The 17,325-nt window shown below is 44.0% G+C and overlaps 1 long non-coding RNA gene across 1 annotated transcript in view; it reads right to left on the bottom strand.

Moving 5' to 3' along the window:
- LOC134474587 (uncharacterized) overlaps nucleotides 1-10,642 on the bottom strand; it is a 42,735-nt gene extending 32,093 nt beyond the window's left edge. The window contains exons 1-2 of the long non-coding RNA XR_010045432.1: nucleotides 10,599-10,642; nucleotides 10,392-10,516 (exon numbers count right to left, since the gene is read on the bottom strand). This is a non-coding gene — a long non-coding RNA (uncharacterized LOC134474587). The remainder of the gene's footprint in view (nucleotides 1-10,391; nucleotides 10,517-10,598) is intronic.
- Between the last annotated feature and the right edge of the window lie 6,683 nt (nucleotides 10,643-17,325).

Genomic DNA, 17,325 nt, shown 5'->3' with positions numbered 1-17,325 from the left:
TCCTGCCCATGTCCCTTGCCAAATCTCCCTAGACCTGAGGCTGTCCTGAGACTATGCCCTTTCTTATTAAGTCCCTGTTCCCATTGCTGCCCCTTTTCTTCAAATCAGTGCTCTTGTGTGATCTCCATGTCTTGCAGGCAAAAAAGTAATAGAGCAGGGCCAAGAACCCTCAGCCAAAGTGAGAATATCTCCCATGGCATTCCAAATCTTCGAATAGCCAGAAAGATCAGGTAAGACATAAATCTGGCAATGGGAGGAAAAGAAACAGAAGAGAATTTGCCACTGAATGTGGTTGGCCTTAGGAAGAGCATGAAGGAAAGACCATCTCCCTGGACTTTGATCCCTCAAAATTGAGTACAGGTACATAGAAGTGATACCAGACGAGTCTAGAATGATTTTAGGGTTGCTAAACTCAATTTCCCCTTTGGCTAACCATATGACATTGTACTCAGCATACTGAACCTCCACCTGGAGCATTCCAGCTGTTCTCTTGTGAGCTGTGAGTTTCTCTGCCACCAAGGGCCATTGTTGGTTGCTGACTGGCTGAAAAAGAAAGCTCCAGGTGGTGGCCAACTCAGGGAAATTATATAATCTGAGGCCATACCGAGGAAGTACAGATCAGTGGGAAGAGCTAACCCAAGACACATGCAAGGTGTCAGCTTGGGCAACGTTTTGTGACTAGATCCTCTAAAAATAGATGAAGATCCCTCCATAGAAGGAAGACAACAGCTGTGCAGCACAGAAATTAAAGTGCAAAGTGAGTAGCCCATCCTACTCCTGCCCTTGTCCCTTGACAACCCTCCCAAGACCTTTTTCTTTCATTTGACTCTGCCCATTCTCAGGAAGGCCCTGTTCCCATCGTTGTTCCTCTCTCCCCAAAATCAGAGCCCTTGTGTGACCTCCATGTGTTGCAGGCAAGCAACGCATTGGGCAGGGCCTAGAGCCCCCAACCAATGGTAAGAATGTCCCCCTAGGTGGTCACACTCATGGGAAGCAAGAAAGATCAAATAAGACACAAATATGCTAATGGCAGTCAAATAAACAGATTACGATGTGAAAATGAATGGGGGTGGCCTTAGATATAGCATGTAGGAAAACCTTCTACCTGGACCTGGATCACTGAAAGTTGAGTACTGTTAGACAGAAGGGATAGGGGACAAGTCAGGGAATTCTTTTAGGGTTGCTGAAATAAATTCCCTTCTTCTCTAACCGTGTCATGTTGGACGCACCATACACTCCTTCCAAATAGAGCTGTCCAGCTGGTGACTTGTAATGTCTAGGCTTCTCTGTACACCCAGGGCTACCATTGATTCATGACTTGTCAGTCAAAGAATGTCCAATGTTGTCGCCACCTCGGGGACAGTATATGAATGGAGGAAATGCCCAGGCAGGGCAGACCACTGGGATGAATTCATACAAGAGGGATTGCAAGGTGTAAGCTTCAGCAGTGTGGGCTGCGTAGATCCACTAAAAAAAGATCAAGATCCCTCCAGAGAAGGAAGACAAGGGATATTTCAGCACCTAAATTGAAGTGCAAGGGGATTAACCCATCCTCTTCCTGCCCTTGTACCTTGACAACCCTCTCAAGACCATTTCCTGTCTTCAGACTGTGCCCCTTCTCATGAAGGACCTGTTCCCATCGCACCACCCCTTTTCACCAAATCACTGTTATTGTGTGATCTGCATGTGTTGCAGGTAAGAAAGAAATGCAGCATGGGCAAAAGGCCCGAACCAAAGGTGAGAATGTCTCGCATGGCGTCCCCATGCATGAAATAGAAAGAAAGATCATGTAAGACACAAGTTTGGTAATGGTAGAAAAGAAAAACAACAGAATGTACCAATGAATGGGGGTGGCCTTAGGACTAACATGAAGGAAAGACCTTCTTCCTGGAAATGGATCCCTGACAATTGAGCACATTTAGATAAAATGGGTTAGAAGACTATTATGGGAATGCTTTTATGGTTGCTAAAGTAAATTTCCCCCTTCTCTAACTTTATCACATGGGACTCAAGGTACCCCCCTTCCCCATTGAGCTGTCCAGCTGGTGTCTTGTGATGTCTTAGCCTCTCTGTCCACCCAGGTCTACCATTGGTTGATGACTTGCTGACCAAAGAAAGCCCAAGAGTGTGGCCACCTCTGTGACAGTATTTAAATGTAGGCCAGGCAAAGCCAGGGAGCTCACCCAAGAAGGATTGCAATGTATCTGCTTGTACAGTGTGGGCTTCCTAGATGCACCAAAAAAAGATCAATAACTGTCCAGAGAAGGAAGACAAGGGATATACCAGCACTTAAGTTTAAGTGCATGGTGACTAGCACACCCTAGTCCTAACACTTGTACCTTGAAAACCCTCCCAAGATTGTTTGCTGTCCTGAACCTGTGCCCCTTCTCATGAAGGGGATGTTCCCATCGCTCCTCCCTCTCCCCCAAATGAGTGCTCTTGTTCGGTCTCCATGTCTTATGGCCAGGCAACTAATGGATCAGGGCTGAGAAACCGCGAGAATAGATCCCAGGGCTTTCACTTGCATGGGATACCCAGAAAGACCAAGTAAGACACAACATTGATAATGGGAGGAAAAGAAACTGAACAGAATGTACTACTGAATGGGGGTGGCCTTAAGAATAGCATGAAGCAAAGACCCTCTCTCTGGAACTGGGTCCGGAAAATTGAGAACAGGTAGATAGAAGGGATAAGATACCTGGCTGGGAATCCTTTTAGGGTTGCTAAAGTAAATTTCCCCCTTCTCTAACCTTATCACATTGGACTCAGGAAAACCCCAATTTCCCGATGGAGCTCTCTAGCTGGTGTCTTGTGATGTCTAAGCCTCTATGTCCACCCAGGGCTACCATAGTTTGGTGAATTGCTGACCAAAGAAAGCCCAATGATGTTGCCACCTCAGGTACAGTATATGAATGGATGCCAGGCTGAGGCAAGACAGACAACTGGGAAGAGCTGACCCAAGAGAAATTGCAAAGTATCATCTTGTGAAGCCTGGCCTGCCTAGATATACAAAAAAAAAAAAAAAAAAAAAAAAAAACGATAAAGATCCCTCCTGAGAAGGAGGTCAAGGCATATGCCAGCACCTGAGCTTAAGTGAAAGGTGTGAAACATATCCTAACTCCTGCCCTTGTCCTTGAAATCCCTCCCAAGAACCTTTCCTGACCTAAGACTGTGCACTTTCGCATGAAGCCCCTGTTACATTCCCTGCTCCCCTCTCCCCCAAATTAGTGCTCTTCTGTGATTTCCATGTCTTCCTGGTAAGCAAGACTCAAGTGGGGCCAAAAGCCCCCTTCCAAGGGCAAGAATGTTTTCCTGTCCTTTCCCATTCATGGGATAGCACCAAAGATCAAGTAAGGCACAACTTTGGTAATGGGAGGAAAAAACAGAACAGAATGTACCACTGGATGGCGGTGGCCTTAAAAATAACATTAAGGAAAGACTGTCTCCCTGGATCTGGATACGTAAAAATTGAGGATAGGTAGATAGAAGCTATAGGAGACCAGTCTGGGAATGCCTTTAAGGTAGCTAAAATAAATTTCTGCCTTCTCTATCCCTATCGCATTGGACTCACCATAACCCCTCCTTCATCATGTAGCTGTCCAGGGGTGTATTGTGATGTATAAGCCTCTCTGTCTACCCAGTGCTACCACTGCTTGGTGAATTGCTGCCCAAGGAAAGCTCAAGGGCGTAGACAAATCAGGTATACTATACAAATTGAGGTCAGGTCCAGGCAGGGCACAAAACTGAGAAGAGTACATACAAGAGGGATGACAAGGAATCAATTTTTGCAGCGTGGGTAGCATAGATTCACTAAAAATGATCAAGATTGCTCCCTAGAAGAAAGACCATGGATTTTCCAGTGCCTAAATTTAAATCAACGTGAGTAGCCCATCCAAATCATTCCCTTTTCTGTGAAAACCCTTCCAAAACCCTTTACTAACCTCAAATGCTGCCCTTCCAAATCCCTTTACTAAATTCAAACTCTGCCCTTTCTCACTAAGGCCCTCGTATGACCTCTGCTCCCCTCTCCCCCAATTCAGTGCTCTTGTGTGATCTCTGTGTCTTGCAGGAAAGCAAGAAATCCAGCAGGGCCACGAGGCCCCAACCAAGGGAATAAATGTTTCCCGGGCATTCCCATGCATGGGAGAGCAAGAAAGATATAATTGACACAGTTTTGGTAATGGGTAAAAAAAAAAAAAAACAGAACACAAAGTTCCACTGAATGAAGGAGTCCTTAGGAATAGCATGATGGAAAAACCCTCTGCCTTGAACTGGATTCTTGAAAATAGAGTACAGGTGGATAGATAGGAAAAGAGACAAGTCGGGAAATTCTCTTAGATTGTTAAAGTGAATTTCCCCCTTCTCTAACAGTATCACATTGGACAAACCATAACCCTCCCTTCATCATTGACATGTCCAGCTGGGGTCTTGTGATGTCTAAGCTTCTCTTTCAAGCCAGGGGCACCACTGGTAGGTGACTTGCTGACCAACAAAAGCCCAAGTGTGCAGCCTCATCAGGGATAATATATAAACGGAGGCCAGACCCTAACAGGGCAGTGTACTGGGAAGAGCTCACCCAAGAAGCATGTCAAGGTATCAGCTTGGGCAGCGTGGGCTGCATAAATCCACAAGGAAAAGATCAAGACCTGTCAGGAGAAGATTCACAGGGGCTTTTCCAGTGCCCAAAATTAAGTGTAATGTGGTTAGTACATCTTATTCCTGCCGTTGTGCCTTGACAAACCTCACAAGACCATTTCCTCTTCTCAGACTGTGCCCCTTCTCATGAAGGCCCTGTTCTCATTGGTGCTCTCCTCTCTCACATATCAGTGTTATTGTGTGAACACAGAGTCTTCCAGGCAAGCAAGAAACCAACCAGGGCCAAGAGCCCCCAACCAAGGGCAAGAATATCTCCACAGTTGTACTTTGCATGGGATCCAAAACAGATCAAGTAAGACTCAAACTTGATAATGGTAGGAAAAGAATCAGAGCAGAATGTACCACTGGATGGGGGTGACCATAAGAATACCATGAAGAAAGTCCCTCTCCTTGGAACTGGATCCCTGAATATTGAAGACAGGTAGATACAAGGGATAGGGGACCGGTCTGTGAATACGTTAAGGGTTGCTAAATCAATATCTCCATTCTCTAACCATATTCATTGGGACTCACCATACCAGCCCTTCCCCATGGAGCTGAGCAGCTGGTGTCTTTTGAGGTATAAGCGTCTCTGTGGAGCAAGAGCTACCATTGGTAGGTGACTTGCTTAGAAAGAAAGCCCAAGGGTGTGGCTCCATCATGGATACTATACATATATATATATATATATATATATATATATATATATATATGTGTGTGTGTGTGTGTGTGTGTGTGTGTGTGTGTGTGTGTGTGCATGCCAGTCCCAGACAGGGAAGGCCACTGGGAAGAGCTCACCCAAGAGGAATGGCAAGGTAGGCAAGTTATCAGCTTGGGCAGCGTGTGCTGCCTAGATCCACTAAAAATATCAAGTCCCTCACAAGAAGGAAGACAAGTCCTATACCATCGCCTAAACTGAAGTGCAAGTTGAGTAGTACATCACACTCCTACCCTTGTCCCTTGACAACCTTCCCAAGACTATTTCTGGTCCCCAGACTATGCCCTTAATCATGGAGGCTCTGTTGGCCTCACTGCTCCTTCTCCTCCAAATCAGTGCTCTTGTGTTACTTCTGTGTCTTCCAGGAAAGGAAGAAATCGTGCAGTGCCTTAAACTCCCAACAAATGGGAGAATGTCTCCTGGACACTTCCAAAGCCTAGGATAGCAAGAAAAGCCAAGTAAGGCACAAATATGGTAATGGGAGACAAGGGATGTTTTAGCACCTAAATTGAAGTGCAAGGGGATTAACCCATCCTTTTCCTGCCCTTGTACCTTGACAACGCTCTCAAGACCATTTCCTGTCTTCGGACTGTGCCCCTTCTCATGAAGGACCTGTTTCCATCGCACCACCCCTTTTCCCCAAATCAGTGTTATTGTGTGATCTGCATGTTTTGTAGGCAGCATGGCTAAAAGGCCCCAACCAAGGGTGAGAATGTCTCGCATGGCATCCGCATGCATGAAATAGAAAGAAAGATCATGTAAGACACAACTTTGGTAATGGGAGAAATGAAACACAAGAGAATGTACCACTGAATGGGGTTGGCCTTAGGACTAACATGAAGGAAAGACCTTCTTCCTGGAAATGGATCCCTGACAATTGAGCACATTTAGGTAAAAAGGGATAGAAAAATATGGGAATGCTTTTATGGTTGCTAAAGTAAATTCCCCCCTTCTCTAACTTTATCACATTGGACTCACTGTACCTCCCTTCACCACTGAGCTGTCCAGCTGGTGTCTTGTGATGTCTTAGCCTCTCTGTCCACCCAGGGCTACCATTGGTTGATGACTTGCTGACCAAAGAAACCCCAAGAGTGTGGTCACCTCTGTGACAGTATTTAAATGTAGGCCAGGTCCAGCTAGACAAGACCACTGGGAAGAGCTCACCCAAGAAGGATGGCATTGGATTTGCTTGTACATCATGGGCTTCCTTGATGCACTAAAAAAAGATCAACAACTTTCCAGAGAAGGAAGACAAGGGATATTCCAGCACCTTAATTTATGTGCACGGTGACTAGCACTCCCTAGTCCTAACCCTTGTACCTTGAAAACACTCCTAAGATTGTTTGCTGTCCTAAACTTGTGCCCCTTCTCATGAAGTTGCTGTTCCCATCACTCCTCCTTCTCCCCCAAATTAGTGCTCTCTTGTGATCTCCATGTCTTAGGGTCAGACAAGTAATCGATCAGTGCTGAGAACCACCAACCAAGGGCGAGAATACATCCCAGGGATTTCACTTGCATGGGATACCCAGAAAGACCAAGTAAGACACAACTTTGATAACAGGAGCAAAAGAAGCAGAACAGAATATACTATTGAGTAGGGGTGGCCTTAGTAGTAACGTGAAGCAAAACCCTCTCCCTGGACCTGGATCCCTGAATATTGAGTACAGGTAGATAGAAGGGATAGGAGACCAGTTGGTGAATGCTTTTAGTGTTCCTAAAGTAAATTTCCCCCTTCTCTAATCTTATCAGAATTGGACTCAACCTACCTCTCTTACCCAAGGAGCTGTGCAGCAGTTCTCTTTTGATGTCTAAGCCTTTCTGAACACCCAGGGCTACCATTGACTGGTGACTTGTTGGTTAAAAAAGCCAAAGGGTGTGGCCACCTCGGGCACAGTATATAAATGGAGTGTATGCCCAGGCTGGCAGGCGACTAGAGCTCACCCAAGAGGGATGCAAGTTATCATCTTGGGCAACGTGGGCTCCCAAAATCCACTAATAAATGATCAAGATCCCTCTGGAGAAAGAAGGCAATGGATTTTTCAGCACATAAATTTAAGTGCAAGGTGATTAGGCTTTCCCACTCCTGCCCTTGTCATTTGACAACTCTCCAAAGATCCTTTCTTGTCCTCAAACTTTGCCCCTTCTCATGAAAGCCCTGTTCCCATCGCTGCTCCCTTTTTCCCCAAATCAGTACTCTTGTGTGAACTCTGTGTCTTCCAGGAAAGCAAGAAGTCAAGCAGGGCCAAGAGCCCCCCAACCAACAGCAAGAATAAAGCCTAGGGCCTTCCCATTCATGGTATAGTCGGGAAGATCATGTAAGACACAAACTTGTTAATGAGAGGAAAAGAAACAAAACACAATGTACACTGAATGGGGGTGGCCTTAGCAATAACACGAAGGAAAAAATCTCTCACTGGATCTGGATCCCTGAAAATTGAGTACATTTAAATAGAATATATAGGAGACCAGTATGGGAATGTATTTAGGGTTGCTAAGGTCAATTTCCCCCTTATCTAACCTTATCACATTGGACTCACAGTACCCCCCTTCCCCATGCAGCTGTCCAGCTGGTGTCTTGTGATGTCTTAGCTTCTCTGTCCACCCAGGGCTACCATTGGTTGGTGACTTGCTGTCCAAAGAAAGCCCAAGTGTGTGGGCACCTCTGTGACAGTGTTTAAATGTAGGCCAGTCCCAGGCACGGGAGACCACTGGGAAGAGCTCATACATTAGGGATACAAGGTATCAGCTTGTACAGTGTGGGCTACCTAGATCCACTAAAAAAAGATCAAGATTCATCCAGAGAAGGAAGACAATATTCCAGCACCTAAATTTAAATTCAAGGTGAATAGCCCATCCTATTTCTGCGCTTGTCCCTTGACAACCCTGCCAATATCATTTGCTGTCCTGAAACTTTGTCCCTTCTCATGAAGGTCCTGTTCCCATTGCTGCTCCGCTCTCCCCCATGGCAGTGCTTTTGTGTTATCTCTGTGACTTTCAGGCAAGCAAGAAATTGAACAGGGCCAATAGCTCCCAACCAAGGGAGTGAATGTCTCTCCAGGGTTCCCATGAATGGGATTGCAAGAAAGAACAACTGAGACACAAATTTGGTAATGGAAGTAAAAGAAAGAGAACAGAATGTAACACTGAATTGTGGTGGCCTTTGGAATAGCGTGAAGGAAAGACCCTCTCCCTGGAACTGGATCCCTGAAATTAAGTACAGGTAGATAGAAGGAATAGGAGACCACTCTGGGAATCCTTTTATGACTGTTAAAGTAAAATTTCCCCCTCTCTAACTATATCACATTGGGCGCACCAAACTCTCCCCTACCCAATGGATCTATCCAGCTGCTTTCTTTTCATGTCTAAACCTCTCTGTCCACCCAGGGCTACTATTGGTCAGTGACTTGCTGACCATAGAAAGCCCAAGGGTGTGGCCACCACAGGGACAGTATATAAATGGAGGACAGCCCCAGGCAGGGCACCCAACTAGGAATAGCTCACCAAATAGGGATGGCAAGGTATCAGCTTGGGCAGGGTGGGTAGCCTACATCCACTAAAATACAATCAAGATCCCTCCAGAGCTGGAAGGCAGTGTCTATGCCAGCGCCTAAATTTGAAGTGCAACTTGAGTAGTCCATCCTACACCTGCTCTTGTCCCTTAACAACCTTCCAAAGACCCTTTCCTGTCCTCAGACTGTGCCCTTTCTCATGAAGGCCCTGTTCACATAGCTGATCCCCTCTCCTCCAAATCAATGCTCTTGTGTGATCTCCATGTCTTCCAGGCAAGCAAGAAATCAAGCAGGGCCAAGAGCACCCTAGCAAGTCCCAGAATGTCTCCCTGGGCGTTCCCATGGGAGAGATATGAAGAAAGATCAAGTAAGACACAAATTTGCTAAAGGGAGGAAAAGTAACAGAATTGAAAGTACTACTGAATGGCGGAGGCCTTAGGAATAACATGAAGGAAAGACCCTCTGCCTGGAACTGGATCGCTGAAAATTGACTACAGGTTGATAGAAGGGATAGGAGACCAGTCTATAATGCTTTTAGGGTTGCTAGATTAAATTCCCCCCTTCTCTAACCATATCATATTGGACTCATGGTACCCCTCTTCCCCATGGAGCTGTCCAGCTGCTATCTTGTGATGTCTGAGCCTCTCTGTCGACCCAGGGCTACCATTGGTTGGTGACTTGCTGACCAAAGAAAGCCCATGGGTGTGGCCACAGAGGGACAGTGTATAAATGGAGGCCAGGCCCATCTGAGCACACCACTGGGAAGAGCTCACCCAATAGGGATAGCAAGGTATCAGCTTTGGAAACGTGGGCTGCCTAGATCCACTAAAAAAAAAAAAAAAATCAAGATCCCTCTAGAGAAGGAAGAGAAGGCCTATGCCTGTGCCAAAATTTAAGTGCAAGTTGAATAGCCCATCCTCCTCCTGCCCTTGTCCCTTGACAGCCCTCCCAAGACCCTTTCCTGTCCTCAGACTTTGTCCCTTCTCATGAAGGCCCTGATCCTGTTGCTGATCCCTTCTCCCCCAAATCAGTGCTCTTGTGTGATCTCTGTGTCTTCCAGGCAAGCAAGAATTGGAGCAGGGCCAAGAGCCACCAACCAAGGATGAGAATGTCTCCCTGGGCGTTCCCATGCATTGTGGTGACCCGAAGAGATGGAAAGTTGCAGTGCGGTTTGGACAGTTTCACCTACTGGCTGAAAAAAGCCAGGCACTGGCCCTGATGCAGGAGTGCTTCCCTGAGACCCTGTGGAAGACCAGCCTCTTGGGTGTGGCCCCAGAAAGGCCAGGCCAATAGAGGCCACAAGAGAAACAGCACCAGGTTGGCACAAAGAGATTCGCCTGAAGCCATGGAAGCCCTTGCTCACAGAAGAGGGCACCACAGGCTCTTGTGTGCAGAGCCCACAACCTCCATATAAACTGAGGAATGACCCATGGTCTGTGTACTGCTATTGAGCAACAGAGGTAGGCCTGGAATTATACACCAACACTTTCCAGTGATGGTGGTAATAAAACTTAGCTCTGTGAACCTACCAGTGTGTGTCTCTATTTTCTCTGGTGGTCAAGACAGTGAAGGAAGCAATGTACCGCTGAAAGGTGCACCTGGGAAGGTTGTGGAGGAATCACCCTCCATCATCGCTGATCCACTGGTACTGAGTCTAGGGAGAGAAGAGGGATAGAAGATAAGTATGAGAGAGATTTGCATGAATCTTGAGCACATCCCTCCCTTCTCCACCATACATGCTGGGCTCATCATTCCAAACTCCTCTCTCCCCCCATGGGTGATGCTTTGTGGTACTTAAACACCCCCCATTGCTACTATGACCTAGTAGTTTCATGACCAAATAAAGTGCAAGGGTGTGGCTATCTTTTGGCCAGGTATACAAAGAGGACAGTCTCTCCTGGGGTAGCCCACTGGGAGGCAGCAAGCATTAAAGGTGGGACAGAAGCAAGCAGTACTTCAGGTAGAGAGTGAAAAAACCACGCCAAGCACCCCAACTAGAGAGAAGAGAAGGGTTGTGCCACCATCTGGATACTCACCATTGGCATCATATGCAAATACCACACAAGCAAGTCCGAGTACTGGTGTGCAGGAAAAATGAAAAGCCTCTTCACCACTTGGGCTTGAGGGAAAGTGAGTGGATCAGCCCAGCTCCACACTTTGTTCCCCTTGACATTTCTCAAGACCACTCCTACCTTTTAGCTGGACTGTACCCTTCTCCTGAAGCCCCTGCTCCTATCCCTCGTCTACCCTCTTCCTCAAATCAGATCACTCCTGTGATCTCTTTGCAGATGCCCAAGAAACCTAGGAAGGCAAAAGGAACTACTAAAGGCAATTTGGAGGCAAAGGCATCCCCCAGAGCATGCTAGAGGTCCAGCTCTGTGGAACTCAAGAAAAAGAGAGGGCTAGCATCATATGGAGACCTCACCACACTTAGTGGTGATCTGGGCAGCCAGGGGCCAGAGGCCCCAACCTCAAGGCTGCACCAAATGTCTCCAGAAATAGCCACTGAAGCAGCTGGGAAATTTTACACCAACAATTTGAAATGATGGAGAAAATATAATGAACTTCTTGAGAAATGTGTGTGTGTGTGTGTGTGTGTGTGTGTGTGTCTTTGTCTGCTCATTGAGGGTGAGATGAAGGGAGGAAGGAAGGGAACAGGCAGGTGTGTGAGAAGGGAGGGAGGTGTCTGAGAGACAGGAGAGCTTCCTCAAACACACCCTGAACCCAGAGCCTGCCAAGACTAACACAGCATGTGGGTTGGCCAAGGCCCAGAGAGCTAAGGGCTACCTACTGCTGCAGTGGACTTGTGGCCCAGGGCTGCTGCAACCAGCCCCAGTTGATGCTGGCTAGAATAGTTTGAGAGACTCTTCCAGATACCATTGCTTTCCAGCGATGTGTCTATTGGCACTGGCCTGGAGACAGACACTGACAGGATCTGCCATGCATTAGGTTTTGCCAGCCTGGCACTGAAGTCTGTGGCAAAGTCCTGTGCTAACTACCCTTGTTAGTCTCAGTAAAATCAGTCTTGCTCCATGCTCTTCTTCCTGGTAGGTAGTGCTAGTGAAGGCAGTTCCTTGGTTACCAAGACTGATACTAAGCTGGGTCATTGCTGAATCTCAGCGGTACAAGTCACACAGGTCAACACCACAGTTGACTCTAATGTAGGCCACAGCACAAGTCCATAATACTGTGGTCAAACATCTGTGCCTGGTGCTGGAACAGAACCAGAGGCCTCATCTGTAAATACTGACATGGGGACAAGTGTGCTACCTGAGGTTGGTGCACTTGTCCTAGGCCACCAAGGCTAATACTAAGCTTGGTTCCACATAGCTACAGGGACCTGAGCAAAAAACTCAAGTTCATCCACTGGTGTGCAATTCTCTACCTGGCACCAGGGAAGTTCTAGAAACTCAGTCTCTGAGCTCTGGCCTCCACACAAGGCCTTTGGTTTATGCCTGGCATTGAGTCTTGCTATAGTAGGCCCAGCCCTGAGCTCCCAGACAAATTCCTGTACTGGCTTCTGTATTCTGCTACACAATGTGTGGAGTCAAGCTCTACCAATGCTACCTGAGACAGGATAAGGACAGCTAGGAGGCAGTCAGCTTCTTAGCTAATGTGCTTCCAAAAGTTCATTCTGTGGATACTGTTGTGGGCCTCGGAATTGTGGTGCTACGGCTGAGACTAGGGTTCACCTCAGCAAAATCTGTACAGGATTTTAAGTCTAAGGCCTGAACTTAATTTCCCCTCCTTCTCCAAGTTGGTGTCCTCTCTATTCACAATGAGTAGAGTTGGGCAAGAAGTGATATCAGCAACTCTTTCCTTCCTGCCTTCTTCAATACATCTTTTCATATTATTATACTAGAAATTCACATTATAATCTGGCACCTGGCTTCCTTAACTTAAATGTAGGTAGTTTTTGGTAGATCTGCAGAAGTCTGTTATCACCGAAGGCTCATTCTCATCTTACACATCATACAATTATGCTCGGCCTCCATCTCAAATCAGTTTCTTCCTGTAATTCTTTTCTTATCAGTGAAACAGAGAAGTAATTTCTATCCATGAAAAGGTAATCTAGCATAATTGAGTTGTATGCACATACTATAAATTATTATGAAACACTAATGTTTTATTAATGATATTGTTTTACTTATCCTGAAATTATGATAACATTAAGTTTCAGGAAAATAATTTGATTTCACTATTGGCTATCTGGCTTCTAAAATGATGAAAGTGCCTAATACAAGTTTTCATAAGAAAGCAACTAAAACTAGGGGCCAAAAAGAAGGAATTGCATTTGTAAAGTGGAATTTAATATGTAATGACTTACAGAAATGAGTTAGAAAAATCAGTAAAGGCTTGTGGGGGGGTTGATTTGATTTAGAAGAGCAAAATCTGTGACAATGAACATGACCCCTCTATTTAGGGAAGGCTCTCAGATACAAATAGCTCTCAATCAGTAGATTTCATAACAATATGAAAAATAGAACCACTGCACCTGAATTTTTCCTATTGTACTGGAATATTATGGCAAATATGTGGTATAAATCATGTGACTTAGCTGTAAGATGAAAGTATTCGACAGTTTAATCTGCAAGGAAGTATAAGAGATATCACTATTTGTAAATATGATTAAGGTTTTTAAATAGTACATGTGGATGCATCCTAATAAGATACCATAAACCAAAACACTTTTCTTTTTATAAAATTATCTGAAAATTATTTGTGAGTCACTTTTTAAAGTATGGCCAAGTTAAGAATTCTTATAGTCCAATAAAAAGAGCAGTCAATAAGACACTGGGCAAAAATATTGAAAATGTACTTTGCTGAAAGTCCTTCATGAGTGGTCAGTAAACATATGAAACAATTTTTAAAATCATTAATCATCAGGAAAATGGAAATTGTAAGCACAATGTATTAGGATTATAAACCCACCAGAATTATTAAAAGTAAAGCACTAAGTAGCCATATATTGTTGTATATGCTTGTAATTCCAGCTTTCAGAGAGGCAGTATTTCAAGTTTGAGCCCAGCTTGGGCAATTTAGAAAAGTAGCAAGATCCTGGCTCCAAAGAAAAAAAAGTAATAGCCATGTAGCTCAGTGAGAAAGTTCCAGATTCAATCTACAGTACTGGTGGAAAAGAAAAGCACATATCAGACCATATGTTGTGGTTTGTATCTGGATGTCCCCCAAAGCCTCATGCAGCCCTGGGAGCAGGCTTCTAAAATTTGTGATTGATTGATGGTTCAATGCTGGGATTATGAATGCGAGTGCTACACACAAGTGGTTGTGGCCTACATACAATACATAGGACACAAATAGTCTTCTCATGCACTCCTTTCTTTTCGTTCTTTTTACTTTTGTTGGTTTCTGCAACCATGAACTGTTGCCCTCTGCCATACATCACACCGCCTTGAAGCCAGCGTATTATATATTGAAACTTCCACAAACTGTGAGATAAATAAACCTTTCCTCTAACTTCAGGTACCCAGCTTTTGTTCCAGCAACAAGACAAGTGTAATCAAGAAACCATGTGTTGAGGTGGAAAGGAATTGAATCCTATATGCATTAGCAGTAGAAATATGAAGTAGTATAATCACTTGGGCAAAGTTGAGTTTCCTTATAAATTTAATCACACACTGATTTTTCACCCAGAAATTCTTTTTGGTATTTCTCTGAAAGGAATTAAAATGTATATTAAGTCAAGTAAAATTGAAAACCTCCTTGGTTTTAGGAGGGATTTCACTGGGTTCTGTGGTCTCTCTGAGATCCAGCCTGTTATGTTTCAAGGGCTTCTGGGATTAGGTAATTTTCCTATAAATCCACTTGCTAAGATTCCCTGAAATACCCCCTTTTGATATGCCTCTTACTGCAGAAATCTTAAAAGCCATGCCCACGTGCCACTAGTGGCAGTAAGCGCTCCAATTATAAGTCACAAACTATTTGGCAGCTCCTTAGGAATCATCTTCTTTACAAAATAATCCTATTCACTCTGCCTTCCCCCTCAGTCCTGAAGCAAGCAAGGACGGAGGGTGTGTTAATGGGCACAATACAAAGCTTCTCTGATTGTTTGTCTGAATGCCTTAATAAATCCACAGAGCAACGGGTATTTATTGAATGCCTGCTATATTTTATTAGGAATTGACTTTGGATAAATACACAACTATTAGTAAGACACATTTTCTTCTCTCAAAGGGAAGTCTATCTGTTAAAAAAATGTAGACAAATGTAATAATACTTGACATTGATATACACACATATCACAGTTGAAGTAGACTTGGTTGAGTTAAATTTCACTGATGACTTTTGAACTTTGTATACCTGGTTATTACTATTCTATTCTGTTCCAGGTTTGAGGAATTTTCTGTTCATTCTACCTCTTTGAAATTCTCAGATCTCTATGGAACACCAATAATCTGAATATTCTCAATTTTGTGTTCTTCAAGTTCTTGTGTTTTCTTCATTCCTTCTCAATGTTTTCCCTTTTTCTGCTCCTATTGTGTTTTCAAATATCCTGTCTTCAGGCTCTTTAATTGTTTCTTCTATTTGATTTATCCTGCTACTGATTGCTTGTATTATATTATTCATTTTTCTTATGATATTTCTCAGGTCACAAATTTCTGTTTGATTTTGCAAATTGCTTCCATCACTGTTAATTTATCTGATAGATTACTGAATTAATTCCCTATGTTTTCTTGAGGCACTGAATTACAGCACTGAAGTACTGAATTACTTCCTTGTCTTTTCTTGAACGAAACTCATTGAGTTTCCTTAAAACTACTGTTTTAAATTTCCCACTTTGGAGGTCAGTCATACTGATTACTACCAGGTCAATTGTGAGGCCATAATTTTGAATGTTACGTGAGGTACTGGTTTCCTGGAAGCTACTGATACCTGATGTGTAATGTTATCTTGGCACAGAAGGATCAGTTCTCCATTGCCATCTTCACAATCAGGTTTTGTCTGTACCTGTATTTCCAGAAGTCCTAAGCAGACTGCTTATTTTCCCCAAGCCGGCACTTACTTCTGCCCTTTCAGCACTAGATGGTGCCCAAAGTTCAAATTTGCTATTGTGAGTCCAGTGTTGATATGTTGTTACTGTTTCAGCACTACAAGATTGTCTAAGTCCAAGATTTTCCAAATCTTGGACTCACTTACAGATTCATTTATGCTCACTTACAGACTGACTGGTCTGTAAGTGAGCATAAATCAGGGGAGTGCATACAAAAATATTCCATTAATTTCAGTATTTCCATGCAATTTGGATAGGTCCATCTACATCATACATAGTCATCAACTGTGGTGAGACGCTGTAGGGTTCTGCCACGCTATGGGGGAATCACTGTGGAGGAACCAGTCTCAAGATCCTGTCAAATCTGTGACTAACAACATCATAAAAATATGTCATACTTACAATGGTTAAGAAGAATTATCATCCAAATTGATTTGGGACCCACCTGGGTGATTAATAAAGCACATTTCTGGATATATCTGGGTGAGTTATGGAGGCATCTCCCTGGTACTACCTATGGTCCCTGGCTCCTTCCTTTCTAACACTGTTCCGCTACTGATTCCAGGCTGTCATAGGCCAAGCAACTTTCTTTTTCCATGCCCTTCTGCTGTGAGTTTCTGTCTTGGAGCCACCTGATCATGGTCTCAATTCCCTGAAAACATGAGCCAAAGTAAACTTTCCTCTTCTAAGTTGTGGATATCAGGTACTTTGTCCAGAAATAGTAATGTGACTAATACCCTATGCTAATAATCGTTCTGAGATCAGATTCCACTAAAATAATGAAAATCCATGGATACAGATACACATATTTAAAGGAAATTGCTGAATGTCTAATCCAAGACTCTTACCACAGTCAAGCTTCCTAATTTCCTTCCTCCATTCCTAGATCTAAAGTGACATGATGACTACCAATGGTGTTTACAATAGTCCCATATTGATTAAATGCTCCAGTTCCCTGTTGCTCAAATAACCATTGTAGATCAGCATTATCAGTCTTACCTAGAATATGACGACAAAGAAAGAATCTAAGGCCTTACTCCACTCTTGCTGGATCAAAATCTGTATTTCTACAAGATGCCCAGTTTATTTGTAAGAGTATTAAAATTTGAGAAGTGCTTCTTTAAAGTATAGACTTTAAAGCAAGACAGACTGGCTGTGTGTCTAGGGACTGAAAATAAATCCTGACATTTGCTAAAGACTAAGTGGTGTCAGTAGTGTGCCAAGTCATCCCAGTTACAGAACATTTTGACCTTCTACCTTTTTTCAGTAGAACAAACGAAAAAAATTAAAAATGAAAATAAATACACTTACCACCTGTGGCAATAGTACCACTAATTTATTTTATCTTAAAACCAGGTATTGAAGCAAGCCCAGTCTGGGAACCAGTGCCATGTGTAGCTGCTTCTTGACTGGAACAGCCCGATCTCAGCCTCTCCCCATGATTCAGAGCCATT

Source organism: Cavia porcellus, unplaced genomic scaffold (genome assembly GCF_034190915.1).
Source record: "Cavia porcellus strain 051 isolate PalLab524CR breed Dunkin Hartley unplaced genomic scaffold, mCavPor4.1 scaffold_33, whole genome shotgun sequence".
Taxonomy (NCBI): domain Eukaryota; kingdom Metazoa; phylum Chordata; class Mammalia; order Rodentia; family Caviidae; genus Cavia; species Cavia porcellus.
The sequence above is the reverse complement of the archived record's forward strand: the minus strand, read 5'-3'. Positions and strand labels throughout refer to the sequence as shown.